An 18,490-nucleotide genomic window follows, 5' to 3' on the forward strand; every position below is an offset into this window, starting at 1 on the left:
GTGCTCCCTCCCCTGTGTGAGCTTCAACTTTCCCGCCCGTTCTTGCTCCCAGACTCCAAAGCTGGGATCTCTAGCCACCATGTTGGGGAGGGCAGGAAAAGGAGAAGAGAGAAGTGTGATGCTGTCACTGTCTCTCCATGCATGCCAAAATTGTTGTTCTTCAACTGCAGTGTCATTCAAACTAGTAGTTTTGGGGGGGGGGGGGGTATTATTATTTTTATTTTCTTCCTTTTCTTTCTCCTCATCTCAGGGGAGTCTGAAAAGAGTCTCAGTGTAAACCTCTGAACAAAGAAATAAAATGTAGTCCATCCTGTGTGCAATGGGAAAATGAATAGCAATAAAACTGCCTGGAGATGGAGTGAAAGGTGAAGGAGGATTTGCTGCTGCCTGGGGCTGCAGGGAAAGGTGAATGAGAAGGATTTTCTACTGTTGCTGCCTCAAGTAGATAGAGCATGCTGGAGTTTAGGGCCTGGTTCTATATATCTGTGGTAAAATGGATGTGTGCTCTATCACCATCCATAGTGTGAGTGCACAGCAGCAAACCACTTCAAACACAACTAAAAGTGTAATGGGCCAGAGGCAGGGAAGCAAAAGGTGAAACAGAAGAGAAGGAGGAACATGTACTGCAGGAGAGGACAAGGGCAGGGATTGCATTAGGCATGTGAGGAGAAACCCATGCCACTTTTCCTGCTGGAGGTGCCTGTGCCTGGAGTCACAAACCCAGTTGGGATATCTCTCTAGGGCTCTGCCAGCAAACCTCTCCAAGCTGTAAACATCTTAATATATAATGTTTGCTGCCTTTCACAGTAACAATGGGAGGAGAAAGCACCTACCAACAAAATCGTTTGTAGCCCTAAAGCACGCCATGGCACCCACAATCAGTGCTCCCCCAAAAAAGGTTGTTTTTCCTACAGGCAAAAAGTCACACATTAAGTTTTGCCACAAACACAGTCACTTGAGCAACTGGAGTGGGTAAAACATTCTTCTCTTCCCAAAGGGCAAGTTCAGCAAGTTCACTTAAAACTTCTGAAGTCATGAAATGGAAGAGGTGAGCTTTTGAACAAAGATCCAGTGCACAAAATTCCTGCATCTCTGGTTGATCTCTGACCTGCAGGTGAAGAGGAACTCTAGTTTTCAGAAAAATCCAAATGCCAAGTCAGGCAGTTAGAGCACACAACCTCCTTGGCATTAGCCTTTTTTATAACCCCCCAAATGTAACAGCACCCTTATAGTCTAATGGTTGAACTTTTTTCTTCTTTAATATCAGAATATACATTGATCTGCACATGTAATTATGGATATAATTTCGTTACAGAGGAATCAAGAATGTGTAACATGTTTCTTTGATTTTGTAGGGCCTTTAAAACTTGTGTACTGGGAGTGGCTTCCTTTAGTTATCCTTTTACAGAAGATTTTATTACTCCCTTTGCCTTCACATGAGAAGCCACACATAGTCATGGCTACTATACCATGTAGGATTAACTGAGCTTGCAAAGGTTTGGGATGTTGAGCTTTCTGCAAAGTCTGCTACCTAAGTATTTAAGCACTATTGTAATTTACATAATCTAATTGTTACATTCATTGAAACCTATTCTCTTGTCCAAATCCTACATCTGATCTCCAGTCAGAGCAAATGTCAGAGCAATTAGATAGAAATGCATTAGATATAGATGGGAGGAAAAAGAAGATCACCAGTTTCTCAGCAGGGTTCACAGCCCTTAACCACAGTGCAGAGCTGATGTGATCACCAATCCTATCCCTCCCTTATTCAGTTTTCCCCCTAACAGCCACAGGAAAAAAGAAATGTCAGTAAAAGTAACTGTTTCACTCAATTCTTTCCTGACCACAGCCTGCACTAAAAGCTTTATTTTCTCAGTGTTCTGCATGCTGGAGGGGAAGGCAGAAGGAAGCCAGGTAGCTCACAGAGGGCTAGGTTCACCACAGCTGTGGCAGGCAGGATGGACGAGCAGGGCAGCAGGCTGGGACAGAGATGACCAAGGAAATGGAGATGTGATGTAATCTTCAGAGAAACCAAGGCTATGTCCATGTGCTCTCCCTGAACCCTGAAGTGAAGGGGCAGGTGTGGGTGGGGTGGAACAGCAGCAGAGAGAGCTCCACAGGAGAGTGTGGGCAGCAAAGGCAAAGTGGGCTCTTCAGGGCTCAAAGAACACTCTCCAACTTTCCTCTGCTCTTTCACCAGCTCCAGCAGCCTCTGATGATGGCTGAGATAGCACTGTGAAGCAGGAATGTGGCTCTAAGGTACTGAGGGCTTAGGGAGAAAAGGTACTGAGGGCTTAGGGAGAATCTTGGGGAGGGCACTTGTCATCATGTGGGAAATAGGAGGCAGCTGGCAGCATTAAGCTTCGAGAGAAGCTTTAAGAATTTTTTTTTTTCTTTAAGAAAATGGGTGAGGGAGGCTAAAAACAGAATTGAGGGAGCATGCATGTGGGTCATAGAACATGTGTCAAACAAGACATCAGTGTTTCCCAGATGAAGGCTGTGCAATGCCCTCACTGGGGTGTGAAGTTCAACAGGCTATACCAATAATAAAAATAAATAAATGGGGGGGAATGAAAAAAAAAAAATATATGGTCATATCTGATAGCCATCAGTCATCTTGCACTATGGAGAACTTGATGATGGTGAAAAACATCTCCTGCTCTTTTGGTAAAACCCTTGACTGTGAGAGAACTTGGTAGGAAACAGTCAAAATTGTTGTTCTTAATTTTGTCTCTATCACCCCAAATAGAAAAATAATGCCAAAACCAACCAACAAACAAATAATAATGAGAAAACAAAACCAAAACCCAACCAAACAAAAAAGGATCTCCAGAATTTTATTAATTCCTCTACCAAAGAGTACTTGCTGCTAGGTTTTTGGAGACTGAAAAGATTAATGAATCCAAACCCCAGACCTTGTGCGAATTTGTACAATACACACAGTAATAAAATTTATATAGAAATTTTTGCTTAATCTATGAAGATTAAATTAACCACAGGGCTGTTGTCTGTAGTGTCTAATTTTTATCACCTTGATTTCCAGATAAATGCTTTCCAGGGATTCCCGCTGACTGGAGTTACCCAAACAGGTTTGCCTTGTGCTATCATGAGCTGTCACTTCAATACTGCCACTGAGGCTTTCCTTAGAAACTGATGACTGGGAACTAATGCTAATGGGAATAATTTTAGAGTATTAACCCATGACTCAACTTTCTTGAATCCAAAGGAGGTTGGGTGTATGTGAAGAATGATTGCTGCTAGGAGCAGGATTGAAAGGGAAGTACTGTATTAAATATATACTTAAATGCTTCATAAAATGCTTAATAGAATATAGACTTATTAAAGTAGATAGTGGAAGAGAATAGTCTCACCTGAAATAGTTAGGTAGGACTAGAAATCTTGGCTGTGTCTTGGATGTCCTTCACACTGCTGCAAAGAGAAAGTCTCATCTCTAAGGAGATGGGTTAGAGGACAGTTATTGTCCCATTTACTCCACACTGTTTAGGCTTTTATTTGAGTATTTCTATGCACTCTCTGCAGGAAGGGAAGAGTGGGAGAACTCCAGAGGATAATCTTGACTTTATGTTTTCTTTCAAGTAGTTTGGTGTAAGACTAGAATTACTCCCTGGATGGACCTCTTTTGTCCCACTGACTTTGGAAGAAGTGTTGAATTAGTTTGGTGTGCCTGACTTAGTTGGGTAAATCTAGGCCTAAACTGTGGGATTTCCCTGTTATTGGACTGGTGCAATTGTGCCATGCTGTGTTGTGGCTGCTGAACTCGTCCTGGTTTTACAAGTCCCTCTCAGAACCTGGGTGGTTGTGATGCCTCTGTGTCAAAAGCCTCCTTGCCAATGATGGTTTTTAATTCTGAATGGTTTTTCCCCCAGGGAAAAGTACCAAAAGATCTCATCAAAACTGTTAGGTTTCCAAATGAAAGGATATAAGTACAAGAAATATTAACAGAATCCTGCTCACCACAGTTAAATCTCTGCTGTTGTCATAGAATTTCTCCAAATAGCAGAACTTATCTGTGCTGTTCAACACAGCTGGAAACAACTAGGTAAATACTGCATAATGATGAATGCCATTATGTTATGCAGGTCTTTTTAAAGGTATCTGTTGTATTAGTAGAGGTTATTTAAATAGGAAGCTTTTCCCCTGGATCCTGAAAACAGCATAACAATTTTTTTTTTTTTTTTTTTTTTTTTGTATGTATGTAACTGCAATCATGTTTCTGTATTTCAGGGCTGGAATATAATCATAAAAGTCAACACAGCTCTTCAGATTGTTCTTCTTTCTGTAAGCATGGCTTCATAATGGAGATTTAGTGGGCTGTAAACAGGATGTCATATGGTGCTCTCTGTCAAAAATTAATGATGGCAATGAAGATTAAATTATTCTTCCGTGAAAATACAGCACATACGCAGGGAGATGTTTGCAAGCAGGCTTAAAATAGTCCATTCCCTGAGGACAGCCTGGGAGTTCACTGCCTGCTCCCTGCTCCTTGTGAGAGTCTGGGTCTACCACAAAGAGGAGCTGTGTTTAATTCCTGCAAAACCCTGGGACACAAAGGGAGGCTTTTGTTTCTCTGCCTTCCAGGTGGAAGCTGTAGTCTGTGGTGCCTGGATAATCGGATACTCAGCTACCTGCAGTGTGCTCCCAGCGCTCCAATTTGCACTGCTGGCCTCCATTTGCTGCCCTGCCTTGTCAGAGCTCAGAGCGTTTCAGCCTGTGAGGATTCGCTGTGAATCTGACTGTGGTGTTGAGGTGGGTGGAGAGGGGGGAGAAGGGATTTTCCACAAATGGAATCCAAAAACCTGCAGCATATCTGTATGAAAAAGGCTTCCATTCCATCATCTGCTCCTGACTTTTTTTTTCTCTAGATGCAGCACGAACATGTCAGTGGGAGAAGAAAATATTACGTTTTCCTGAGACAGGTTTGTCCTGATGCTGGCTAGCATGGATAGTCTGATGTGCCAAGCAAAGCTGTTTCCTGTGAGGCATGGTTTTCTGTAAATGCAGCTCTCAGGAAGCCTGTGGGGCTGCTTTCTATTTCATTTGTTGGCAGTAGATGGCTGTCTGCCTCTGCAGAGCCTCAGACCAAGCCAGAGTATTCCCCAAGCTGCCTGCTTCTATACTCCCTGAACCTGTTTTCCATATTACCACTCAGTAAAGATGTAAATATTGAGCAGAAGATTTCATGCCTTCCACAAGGGCACAGCTTTCTCAGTGAATTCATTCCTGGTACTGGGGAGAAAATTAGGAAACTACATCTTGGAGGGAAGACATCATTGTGACCTTTCACTCCCTTGCGAAAGAACTACCAATATTTCAGCTCAATGATCTTTGTCTTCTCACAGCTTCAGCAGTTACTGGTTAGGATCCTGAAATGCCTCAGGTTTGAGGATTTTTACATGTTTAAATGTTTTTTTGTTTTCTTAGTCTTCTGAGCTGCCTTGATTTTTTATTTTTTTTTTAAATTCCCAGCATCATATCCTGTGTGTCTTCTCATGTGAATCCCCTTGTGAGTAGATCTTTATTGCTGCACAATCCTTTGAGCCACCTAGCCCTGGGAAAACACATCTATCCTCCTTGTTTTTGAAGCCTGCTGTCTAAGAAGACAATGTGTTCTCGTATGCTTAGAATTTATGAGCTGATAAAAGTGAAAGAGGGGGAAATAAGGTGGCTACGGTACTGACTCCATCCCCTGGCACAGGGAACACAGTCCTTTGTGGCAGGAAATCTTGTTTCAAACAGGTACTGTGCTGGACCTTTGACACATATGGATGAGTAAACTGAGTCACACCTGACATTTTAACTCTCCTTTGAAGTTCTGTCACTATAGAAAGCAAAAATGTATCTGATATGTAAAAATCTACTATTCTAATCTCTGCTCCTTCAACTGTTCACATATTTCATGGGGAAAATTACTCCCTTGACAGACTTAGTTTCTCAGTGAGCAGTGAATATTGTTGCTATTGCTCAGGAATTAGCTGAACAACATAAATTATTCTGGTAAACCAACCAGTGTGCAAGCATGTAATTCTCTTTTGACCTATTAGTTAGAGACTATCAGCACTGGCTCCTGTTTTGGTGACTTTTTCTTCTGTAGGCAGGGCTTCTGAGTTTTGCCTTTCAAATGGGTAGATGTGGGGCACTTTTGATGTTGCTGTTCTTTTATATGGGGAATGGTGTCTTTAATGGGATTTTTTTCTTGGAAAGGTAGTAGATTTTACTTTATATGCTAAGATGCAATCCTTGGTTCTTCTAGTTGTTTTGGGGAAACCTGGTAACTGGAATGCAGCCACCTAGCAAGGGGTGTCTAGAAGACAGGGTGAGAGCAGAATAACCCCCAGTACCTCTGTGACCATTGCCCAATACATTGTGTACTCCTGTACTATATGGTGGGCAGCTGTCTGCACCCATTTCCATCCTCCATCATACACAGAGCTCCACATTTTCCTATTCTGGTCACTCTGTTGGGATCTCTGTCATGGTTCCAAAGTCTGCATTTTGCATCTCTGGATTTAACACAGCAGGTTTGATTATATTCTGCAAACTGTATAATAATTCCTGTCTCTCTGAATGCAGTTAAGGTCTAAAACACCTTCACAACAGAATCCCTTCAGCTCTGGCATGGATCAAGGATTTCCCACCTGCTCCATATATCCAAGCAGTGTGCAGCTGCTTCCATAGCCCAGAGATGAGTATCTGTGGGTCTGGGACAGACCAGACTTAGGCAGCCTGTGGAGAGAGAATGGCAACATGCTCCAGAAGGCAGAGTGAGATGGAGAAGACTGCCATGAATTACTGCAAGGCTGCCTTCAAATGTTGTTTGGTCTCCTGTGGGAAAGGAAAAGAGATAGTCAGAGCTGTCATTTGTGGATAACACCTGCTATCCAGGCCCTCTGTTTACAGCTGTGGTGTATCTCACCCAAAAACAAAGCTTCTGAGAGTGATTCCTATGTCACTGGGGAAGGTCCTTTTGCTTTTAATTTTGTTCAATGTAGAGTGTTTGTCCAAGTATCCCTTCACCACAGCTGCCTATTTCTAGGATGGACTGCTTGAATAATGCATTGGCACTTGTAGAGTCTGTCACAAGTGTTAAGTGCAGATAGTGGCAACAAATGATACTGAACTGAATTTTCAGATGTCCTCTGTATTTCTTCATCTATCCTCTGAATTAACTTGGGCTGGGGATTCTTGCCACAGAAGCCCCAAGAAATGTCTTTAAGCCTCAAAATAGAAGACTGGCTGAAGTTTTAGAAATGCTTGCCTTGTTTTCATCTAGCTGCAAAACTGTTCAAGGGGTACAGTTTAAGGGGTGGTGTAGCTGCTGCTCACACTGGCCTCAGGATGCAGGTGTTTGCACTGCCTCCTGGATTTTCCAGACCATCAAAGTCAGTTCTGAAACGTAATTAAATCAAAACCCTTTTTATTTAATAAGTAATCTTACTTCTGGCTTAAGTCAATTAAGTGGTCATGTCTAGATTTTTAAAGAAATTCCTCCAGAATCTGGCCAAGGAAAGCCAATTCTGGTATTAGCCATACTAGAAGATAAAGATTTTAAACCTAAGCAGTGTGCAGCTCAGCTGAATCTAAAAATGCAGTGTTTTGTACTCCTTGACTGAACAAGTACAGGTAGTGTTTTCAAATAAATTATATTCTTATTGGGCATGTCTATCAATGAAATAGAATCATAACTACTGCTTCAAATGTGACCTACCCTGAAGGGAGAGTAGCAGAAAATATGAAATCTGTTGCTTGCAACATAACAATTGTGATTGCAATTTTGATTGCTGCAGAATCAGCTCTGGGAAGACTGCTGTCCTTCGTGTACTGTGTGGGAAAACAGTCAAGAGAGAATGACCATCATTAAATGTCTGTGGAAACAAATAAATAAATAAGTAGTGTCCTCTGTAAGGATGGGAATGAACATAAATAAGGAATAATGTTGTTACACTGTAGACTGTCTTCCCACATATGACAAGAATAACTCTTGACATTACTGAGAGGTTTTGTGTATTTTTTGGGAATTTTTCAGCTATTATCTGTGTATTTCAAATAAGCCAAAAAATGGATGGTTATCTGAATAAAGCATGCAACTTGTGTCTTCTATTTGATCTTTCTAGCCATATGAGTAAGCCAATCAACGTCAGAGGCTATCTCAAGCCTAGGAGAAACTAGCTGAGATGAGATAATATCTTTCTCTGCTGACTTGTCTCAGAGAAAAAGCCCACGAATAATTTCACAACTTTCTGACACACTGGACTGCAAATACATACACACTGGAAACATCTCGTTGCTGCTGTATATTTTGAAATACATTTTTTTCCAAGGTCTTAACTGAAGAAAAATCAAAATATGCTTTTCCTCAACCCTGTCTCTTCCTCCAGTTCACTGAAGGAATCTTTTTCTGGATATCTGTGTTCAGTGATGTAAGCCTAGTCAATAAATTCAATTCTGTATATTCAGCTGCAGTATAGAAAGGCTAATGCAGCTGGGGCATCAGACTTAATAACCTCTACTCTTTGTATCTGTGGTGGTCTCAGAAAAGAACAAAAGGAGATAAATATATCTTTTCTCATCAGTACAGGCTATATTTGGAAGATCTCATGTGATGTAGATCTCCATTATTTTATCATTCCAGAATAAAAGCCCAACACAACAAAAACAACCAAAAAAACCCCTTACAAGTCCTCAACCCCTGAAACAAAGATGGAAAATCATGGTGTCCCCCACTGTCTGTGGGTCAATGTGTCCTTCCCTGTGGGGAAATTAGAGGTACCTTTGTGCAGCCTTTACAAGATTACAGTGGAGCTAAATGAGGGCTCTCTTTCACATTTGAGTTGCTCTTGAACCTCAATGAACCTGATGTAGTCAGCAGGGCTATGTATAGGGCAGCACAGGCTGTCAAATGTACGTGCTGTTGAAACAGAGAATGAGTAGCAGAAAATGTCAAAGGGCAACAGACCATAGAAATGGTGTCTGGAACACAACTGGCTGCTCTTACTTGCTCCATTTCTCAGATTGTGCAGAAGAAATGAAAGGAACTAGCTTTTTTAATTTTTTTTTTTATTTTTTATTTTTTTTACCCATAAAGCTTAGTCACAAAAAGGGGCATCTCTTTGTAGTAGAGACTCTCTAAAACCTGCCTGTCTTTATTCTGGAGTGGGCAGGGAACATGGCTGGTGTATTATGTCCTTTTTCTTTTCAATACTGCAGTTTCATTCACCCTCTCTATCCCTGGAAAGGCCTAGATAAAGTGTGATTGATTACCTGCTTGGATCTACAGCAATTTATCTCATTCAAAATGCTAATTTGGACCTATTCATGCTCTCAGGTGAGAGAGTATAATTTTAAAGGCTTATTTAAAATCCTCTATCAGTTCCTAAGCTCTTAATTAGCACTGAGGGACTATATTAAATAAACTCAAGGTTTTCCCCCCAAGCATCAGTGTCGTGCTGTGTCAGGTCCCCCAGATACATCATGGGTGCTGGGACAAGGATGGTCATCTGAAACACAGGCTCCTACTTGTATGAGGCCCAGTGAGGACACAGTGCTGTAGTTCACCATAGACTTTATCCAAAGTCCATGTCTTTGGATATCCAAAGAACTCTATATCATCATCAGTCCTGAATTTGAATTTTTGTTGAACTTCAGCTCAAAGAAGAGCAAAGTGACAAAAAAATCCCATTTCACTGGAGAAACAGCCATCACCTTAACAGATATATGGATGGCTTTTATTTATTTAGGAATCAGAAGTAAGATTTCTCTTTTACCAAATCATTAGTAATGAAAATAAGCCTGGAAAAGCTGGATCCATTACACATTTCTCTGTGTTTCTCTTCGTTGGTTTTCAATTCCTGAGTACTCAACCATTCCTTCAAAGGTGAGTCTAAATGTAGTTCATAATCTGGGCTGCAGTTATGTTTGGTGATTGGATCAAGTCTCATAAATATTGTGTACAAACACCAAAGAGAATGTTAATTTCTAAAGTGACTGTAGAATTATCTTGGGGTTGTTAAAAAGGAGTTAAAATATTTTAAACATCTGAATTTGAAAAAAAATAATCTCACTCTCATGATGTGATTGCCAGTCATCATAATAACATCCAGATTTTTGTGGACTGGAAAGCTCTGTATAGAGGAGGTCAGTATTGTTAGCTCTGATTAAGCTGAGGAACCCAGGGTAGAGCAAAGGAACTGGCTCAGCATCACTCAGCCAGTGATGGAAGTGACAAGAACAAAGTCCAGATCCCCTTTGTCCAACCCAGTGAACTTCACAGAGGCCATTAAACATCACTGTCCTCATTCTGTGAAGGGCAGAAACTGACCCTAAGCAGAATGGAAAGCCAAGGGACTTCTGTCCTAGCTGGCATCCCAAAACAGGATGTCTCACCTGGGGCATCACCTTCCCAGCTCAGACTCTGGGCATTCTTCCGTTTCTGTTATTCCTCCTGATTTCTACAGTCTGCTCTGGCATTTATTAAAAAAAAAAAAAAAAAAAAAAAGGAAAAAACCCACAGCCCTTGGTTTTGTTTTTTGAACTGCAACCAGACCATTATGCTGAGCTGAACATTTGTGAATTGAAGCAAGTCCAACTGCAGTGGCCTTGCCATAGGCACACCCTAATTAACAGCAAAAATTTCCATATGTTCCACCCTTCACACAGACGTGACTGTTTTGTGACCCAAATGCTCTCATTTGTCTTGTGTAGGAGAGTTTTCACACTGGGGCCACTTTGACTTGTGTCATTGCCTACATCTGCTTACTTCTCAGGTGTTTTTTTTCTTTTTCTGTCAAGCCTCTGTGGCTATTTTCAAAGGCATTAGAAGCTGCTTATTATATTTAGAAGCTGCTTTTAAAGGCTCACTTCACCAAGTATTTTTAACCCCACTGCCTGTTTCCTCTTGCTTCATTTCACCATAAACTTATGATGTTGAATTTTTGGCATGGCAATTATTTAGAAAGTGACAGACTGGCATCATAAAGAATACTTATGGTGACTTCACTGAATAATCAAGCAGAAGTAGCCCAGTTCTGGGTAGAGAAAGTTCTTTTTTTAAGAAAACATTAATATCTTTGAAACAGTAAAATAGTTAAAGTCAACTTTTTACCTGCATGAATAAACCTTGTTATCTCTCTCCTAGTGAGCAAAACCTTCCACAGTAGATTTTTGAGAAACATTCAAATCCTGGAGACTCTCATAATGCTTATTTAGAGTTTACACTTACATATTTGGAATTTTTTTTTTTTTTTAACTGGGCAAGGATGGGTCTTGAAGTGTTTTACATGAGCCTTTCATTGCTGCTATTAAAATAATTACTATTAGTTCTATTGTATGTATGGAACAAGAGGTGCTCATGGATCTTTTTTGAGCAATGAAATAATGTGGTTTTGCCTCCAGCTGCCCTGAACTATCTAAACAAAGAAAGTGAAGCTTGGGTGAGGCTGGAAATAAACTCTCCTGTGGTAGTTCTGTACTTTGAACTTCAATTGCAGGCAGGTAGTGATATTTGCTATTTGCTTAGGCTTTTTAGCCAGTTGCCCCTTCTTTTGACCACAGCACTGCATGCCTCACTCTAGAGTGGGAACACTGGAACAGGTGTGGTCCTTCTCCCCTTCCCTTTCATGGAGCATTGTACATTGGGACAGCCTCTGAGATACCCAGGCTTATGACAAGATATAACCTGTACAATATCATAAATAAATAGCCAACAGGAAAGAATAAGACCTGATAGAATTGTTTTTGTAAACAAATGCAGTGAACAAATCACACCAAAGCAGAGGATTCTTGTAACTGGACTTGTACTTCAGACATTCATCCCTTCTATAGCCCTTGTATTCCTAGCCAATAATACCTGTTCTGCCTTGGAGAAAATTGCTATAATATATTTATCTCCCCTTCCAGGTTCTAGTGATAGCTGTGTCTTATAGTTCTGTGGGATGGTATTTTCCAATGTTGCATTTCATCTTTTTGGAGTCAGTTGGAAACACACGGGACATCCAAGCCAGACTGCTATTTTTTTAAGGGAGGTATTTTGTCTGTACAAAGGATCTATCTCCACCTTAGCTGTGGAGCCATCAGGGGTTAATGGGGTATTTCATGGGTCTCAAGCCAGCCCTCTGCAAAGGAATGAATTCACTCTTATCCTGTTTGTGTTAAACCCTATGCAAATGCAACATTCAGCATTTCTCTCCACCTGGCTCTGTACCACCTATCTTTATTTTTTTACTAACTCCCCAAAGCCCTAATTTGCAGTGCTGGTATGAAAAATCTGACAGGAACATATGACAGCTCTGGCCAATCTCTCCCCTTAGATGTAAGAAAGACAGTTAATAACCTTTTTAGAAGGATGAGACAAAGAGCCTGTATATATCATCTCTATGTATTAATATGCTACATATGTGGCCGATCCACTGTGTCTGTCTGGGGAAAACAGGTTTCTGATGTTGCTGTAGGCTGCTATTTTCACAGTGCAGCTGAAGAACCTGCTGGTGCCATCTTAGCCTGTTAGGTCCATTAGTCACCTGAAACATGTCTGTGCCCCAAACCATTCAGGCACCCCAGCTAACAGGAACACACCCTCCACCATAATTCAAATTTGGATTTTAAAAACAGGATATAAAAAGATTCTTCGTGTTGCCGATTCTCTTAATTTTCTGTGTGTTTGGGGGAAAACCCAATTTTTTAATATTTAAAATAGTTACAAATTGCAGCTTTTTTCTTAAAACTTAAATTTATCACAGATGTTTCATAGGTATATTTTAAGGCATTTTAATGGACTGTGTATTCAATGACTAATCCTGAAAGACCTTTTTAAGACTGCAGAGCTGCACAGGGTTAGTCAGCATTGGCCAAAGGGAAGGTAGATTCTTCTGAATATAGATCCAGGGACATTTGGCACTGGTGTCTCCATAATAAAAATGACATGCCTGTCTCTTAGCAGAGACTCCTTTTAGAGACAGCCTGGTTCAGCTAAACCTGCACAGAGGTTTAGCATCAGCCTCTGAACTGCTGCAGCAAAGGATTATGCTGGTGCTATGCCCATCAAATTCCTTTGTCTTTCTTCTTTCCAAGGATCTGGCATGAAGTGCAACAGAGTGAAACAAATATGTTTCATTCAAGGATCACAAAGCCAAACTTCTAGACAGATTTAGCTGGATATCCAAAAAATATTAGCTTACAAATGAGAATGGAAATGCTCCCCAAACTGAGTTCAAAATTTTTGGCAGCCTGGCTTGGCCCAGGGCTGTCAATACCTTGAAATACAAAGAAATCAGTGGGAAGGGTTGGGTCTGCATGTGCTTGCTGAGCAGTTCACAGCCCACAGGTTTGCTGCAAATCCTCTGAAGGCTCAGCAGCCATGGGGCCATGGCATGCAAATCAGTTCCTGGCATCCTCTGGCAAGGAGAGGCAAAGGATGTGCAGTCTGTTATCTTGCCTAAATATCTGTGGCATCAACAAACACTTTATAACAATAACAGTTATTTGATTCCCCCAGTTTAATTGTGTTACGAGAACACATTTATTACAAGGCTGCCTGGTTTCTGAGGGCAGTGCAACAAAAGCCTTGGCACAGCCAGAGGCTCTGGATTTGTCAGCAATTTGCCAGGCTCACCCACTGAGTGCTGATTTTGGGAGGGTTGAGAGGTGCCAGCTGACAGCGCCTTGGTGAAGCGAGCATCAGCGGCGAGCGAGGGTGCCTGGTGGTGAGGGCAGTGATGGCCTAAGAGAGGGGAACAAAGGGAGGCAGGAGAGCATCTCCTAACCTGGGGGAGCAGGGAACCCGCCCCCCTGCCCATTGGCCGCCCGTGATGGAGGCAGGAGCAGAAGGGAGGATTGAATCCAGCTCAGCCGAGAGCGGTTGCCATGGATATCTGCTGATGGGAGGGTACCAGCAGCGCCGGCTGGGAAAACTGTCTGGGATGAGGGATGAAGTGGGGGATGCTCATGGGTGTGGGGGGCAGCAGCAGGGATGTTTCCAGTGGCAGGGAAGCTGAAGGGATTTTGGAATGGGATGAGGCCTTCCCAACAGTGTGGCATCCCCCTACGGCAGCACTGATGGCAGCTCTCAGGCTACTGAGTCTTGGGATAAATTAGCCTGCCCTAAGAGCTCAGAGGGTTATTACTGAGCCACACCTTTGTTCTTTCTGTATGTGTGAGTGCATGCAAAATTTGTCTTTGAAGCCCCTGGTTCTGCTCTCTAGCTTCAAGGCAGGTGAAGAGCTGGCATTGTCCATACAATTGGCATTGCAGGACTGAGTCTGCATGTGTGTGTATGTGCAGTTATGGTGTGTCATTTTTTTGTATACTGGATGTTATGGTATGTCATTTTTTCCTCTATTAAACTAAGAACACAGTGCACAGCTTTAGTTTTGTGACCCTGGCTGCTGATTTCAATGGTGGTTTTGGGTAGACAGAAGTATTTCTTGTGTGAATGAAAATGCTGTGATTGTTGGAACCTGTGTATTTCTTGCTCTGCTGCTCACGTGCTGCAGTCCCAATCCTGTCCTGTTTTACTGTTGCTCAGAAATGGTAAATGCCCACATGAAGAATAACAAACTGCAGTTATTCTTCTGTTTTGCTGAATTAGCAAGAATGAACTCAAGGTATGCTCTTCTGAAACACTACTTAATATTGTTATGTGACTAATATTTTTTTACAGCCCTGGTCCTTTCAAGCCCTGTACTCATTGGGTTGGCTGCTGCCACAGTAGTTTAATTCAAACCTCCCTGTTTGAGCTCCATCCCAGCAGGAGCCTATAAAAAATAGGACAGAATTTGCCTGAAATATATGAAACACATAGATCTGAACTTGTAATCATGCCCTCCTCTAAGTCAGTCCTCATGAAGTGCTGTTAAAGGCTGTGCTTGCTGTGGGTAGAAACCAGCATGGGACACAGAGGTGAGGCCTGAGGAGGCAGGATTGGCCTTAGCTGACTCATGACTCATTTAGCTGTGATGTACTGGTGATAAACTAGTCTCACTGAGGACACAGGATGGGTTTATTTTCGTTAAATGAAAAGAAATACATACATCATTGGTTCTTTATACAATGTGCATGGAAGCAGATCAATGAAAATTTATTCCTAGGGGCATGCTCGTCTCTAGGCAATGTTCCTGATTCAGGATGCTCCAGAGCTAAGGAATGATCCTGTGGACATGAATATGCTCAACCTTAGAAACATGAATAATAGCCACATTCAAGTGTCATCAAAGTCAAGCATTTGCAGGATCAAAGCTTTAAGGGTGCAGCCTTGTAGAAACACTCCACAGATTCTGATTTGATGCAGAGAAGTATTTGAAAATGGCAATATTTTATGGCTAAAGACACTTTATGATATAAAATACCATGGCAGCTATTATGTAAAATACTGAAGGCAGCAACTTCCAGAGAATATGTTTTATGATGGCTTTCTACACAGGTGATTATGGGTACTGGTGGATTTTCACTTTGAAAAAGACTTTGAGCTAATAACAGAATCATTATGGAGTAATGTGTACCTGCATGCACCCTTAGTAAGTGCAACATGTGCCCTAAATGTCACAAGACAAATTAATCCCTGGTGTAATATTGTTAATTGGTAGGGTTGTGTGAATGATTAGTACATTATGAGTCAGTATAAATACATTCTAGCAATTGGGCAGATTTTCTTGTTTAGAGGAATAAAAAGAGACAGCAGTCATGTTTCTATTCAGCTGTCATAGTCTAAGTAATAAGGATAGAACTGAATAATGATTTTCTGTATTTGATAGGAAAGGATTCTACACAAAGGCCAAGAAAAAGGGAGATAATCCATCTGATATGTTAATTTCCTAAAGCTATGGACACCAAAGCTATCAAAAATTCAAACCTAGAAGTAACTAAAGCCAGATTTAACTGAATATTAAGAGGAGGATGCTGCATTTTTTGGAAGACTGACATGACATATATATTGATGTACAAAATTTAGGTAATTAAATTCTATCCAAATGTGAATGAATGCACAGCTAGTCTAATTATGGAAAAAAAAAAAAAAAAAAAAAAAAAAAAAAAAAAAAAAAAAGAGTTTGCAGCCATTGAAAATAAGGCATTTGGGGTAGCACAAAAAATTACAGGGATTTAAAGCTAAAATGTGAGTCCTTGGCAGGCAGAGTCCCAATATATCTTGTCATACAGCATAGGAGGGGGCCTGGCTTTGAGAAGAAATAGAGGTCCACAACTAGGACCTGCTGAACATTGGGACTCTAAAATAAGATTATCATTGTTTTGGAAAACATCTTTAATCTGGTTATCAGATACTTGTCTGTAGGAAAATGACATGTTGATCATGACTATTTACTTTCCTGTAACTTACTTCCCAAACTGATCTACAGGTTCTTGTCCTACTGCTTTGCTCATTACTGTGTCATTGTCCTGCCTATTTTTGCCATATCCTAGCTCTTTGTTCTGTCCATCTGCCCTTCACAGTATTATTTCTTACTACCCTCAGGGCAACACAAAAAAATGTTCTGCAGTGATTTAAGCATTTTACATAATTTTTAATCTGCAAGGAAATTTAATATGAAGTGTAGACAGAAAGGAGATAAAGCCATGTTAATCTCTTTGCCATTCTTCATCAGCTGAAGTGGGCATTCAACTCATAAGCAGCACTGTCCTTTCTCAAGTGCAAGGACAAGGTAATGAGCCAAAGAAGCAAATCATTTAGGTCTTCTTTGCAGAAGCGTAGTTTAAGAAGCATAACGTTTCCTGTCCAAGAGAATAGACTTATCTAATGCAGAAATCAAAGGAGACAGAGGTAGCTGACAAGTAATCCTTCAGTCCACAAAAGCTATAGAACAATCACATAGGTTTTTCTTTCTATTTTGATCAGATACTGTGGAAAGCTGTAGAGAGCAATTGGACAGAATGACTCACTGTCTCCTCACAGTGCCTATAGTACAGACTCTGCTAGTGCAGTGTCCTGCCATATCCATAGAGCCAACTTCTGGAGTGAAGGAAGTCATTAGCTGCATGCTGAAACCACCAGGAGTGTCCTCTGGGGTGATCTTTGGTATGAAGATCAGTTGACTTCAGTCTAGGCTCAGAGTACTGGGCCACTGTGCTGGAGAAGCAATTTCTCTTGACCCTGATAAAGAGGAAGCATTTCCCTCTGCCCCAGTGCCATTGCACAGGGGTGACATTGAAGGCAACAAAGCTGCAGACAATTATCAGTAGCTTTGCAATGGTTGGAAGATCTCCCAATGGTTTTCCTCTGTTCTGGTCTCCATGATGAGGCTGGTTTTGAGAAGGTAAGTCTTGTGCTTTGTTGGGGAAATGTGGCCACTACAAATTTTACAGTAGACAATGTCAGCATGACATAATAGCAGTATTGTTCTATTTTCTCATTGTGTATTGTGGCAGGCTGCAGCACACTATGATGTAAATGTTACACTGTGGTGTATCTGTCTGTAAAGCCATGCAGTGATGTGCCTCACAAAAAAACTACAGAGGAGTCACTTCCTTATTAGAGAATTGCTCATGAAAAATGTAGTTTTGATAAAATGAACACTCACATGCATAATTAAACAGCTACATAGTGTTGTGTGTCACACCAATTTGATGATCAAGATGAACTGCAATGATTTTGAAAAGTAATAAGGGAAATATAAACAGCAATAATATAACTATGCACAGCAGAAACAGGACAGAACTGACATTACTCTTTATTAGAACAAGGGAATGTCTTTGTAGATCCACAAACAATATGATCTCACTAATTCCTGGACTTGGAAACAGATGCACAGTATATTCTCTCCAGCAGTAAGATTTTGATTTTCAGCTCATCTGCCAGAGAAATTACAAACAATGACCAAGTGGATGTGAGAGGAAAGAACCTAAAGAATTCCCTTATGTACAATGTCTTGCCATGGCAGTATGTCTTCAAAAGCCATAGTAGTAGCCACTCAGTACCATGAGACATTCTCCACTGAAATACACCAAACCAAAAATCATTCCTTGTTCAGCTTTAGGATAAGCTTTGTCATAAGCTATAAACCAGGACTCTAGTTCCCAAGTCAAACTTGCAATTTGTTGTGGGGTAGCTCTTCAGGACTTACTGTCACTACTGAGCAGTGTTAAAAATTCTTATCCATGTCAGGAATGGCACATGGCAGGCTTTAAACTAGTGAAGAATGACATGTCAAGTGCATGGATGGCAGAGGTGTGTATTACTTGTGCCTCTGAGGTGCCTGAAAAGAGAGAAAGAGTGAAATACATGCCAGTAGGTTGAGCCAAGGCATCTCTCTTTTGGTACAACCAAGCCCCCTCCCTCCACTCATTATAGAGCTCAGGCCACACTATAATCTCAAAAAGCCTGAAGGATGGAAAGCTGAGGGAAATTTGTCTGGAAATATCTTGTGTGCATATGGACACAGATGGTGCAGTTTGAACTGACCAGCCATGGAGAAAAGATTAATGTAATAAAGAACTTTTAGCCACATGAAACCTGATTTTTACTTGCTTA

This window comes from Erithacus rubecula (assembly GCF_903797595.1).
Source record: "Erithacus rubecula genome assembly, chromosome: 1".
NCBI lineage: Eukaryota > Metazoa > Chordata > Aves > Passeriformes > Muscicapidae > Erithacus > Erithacus rubecula.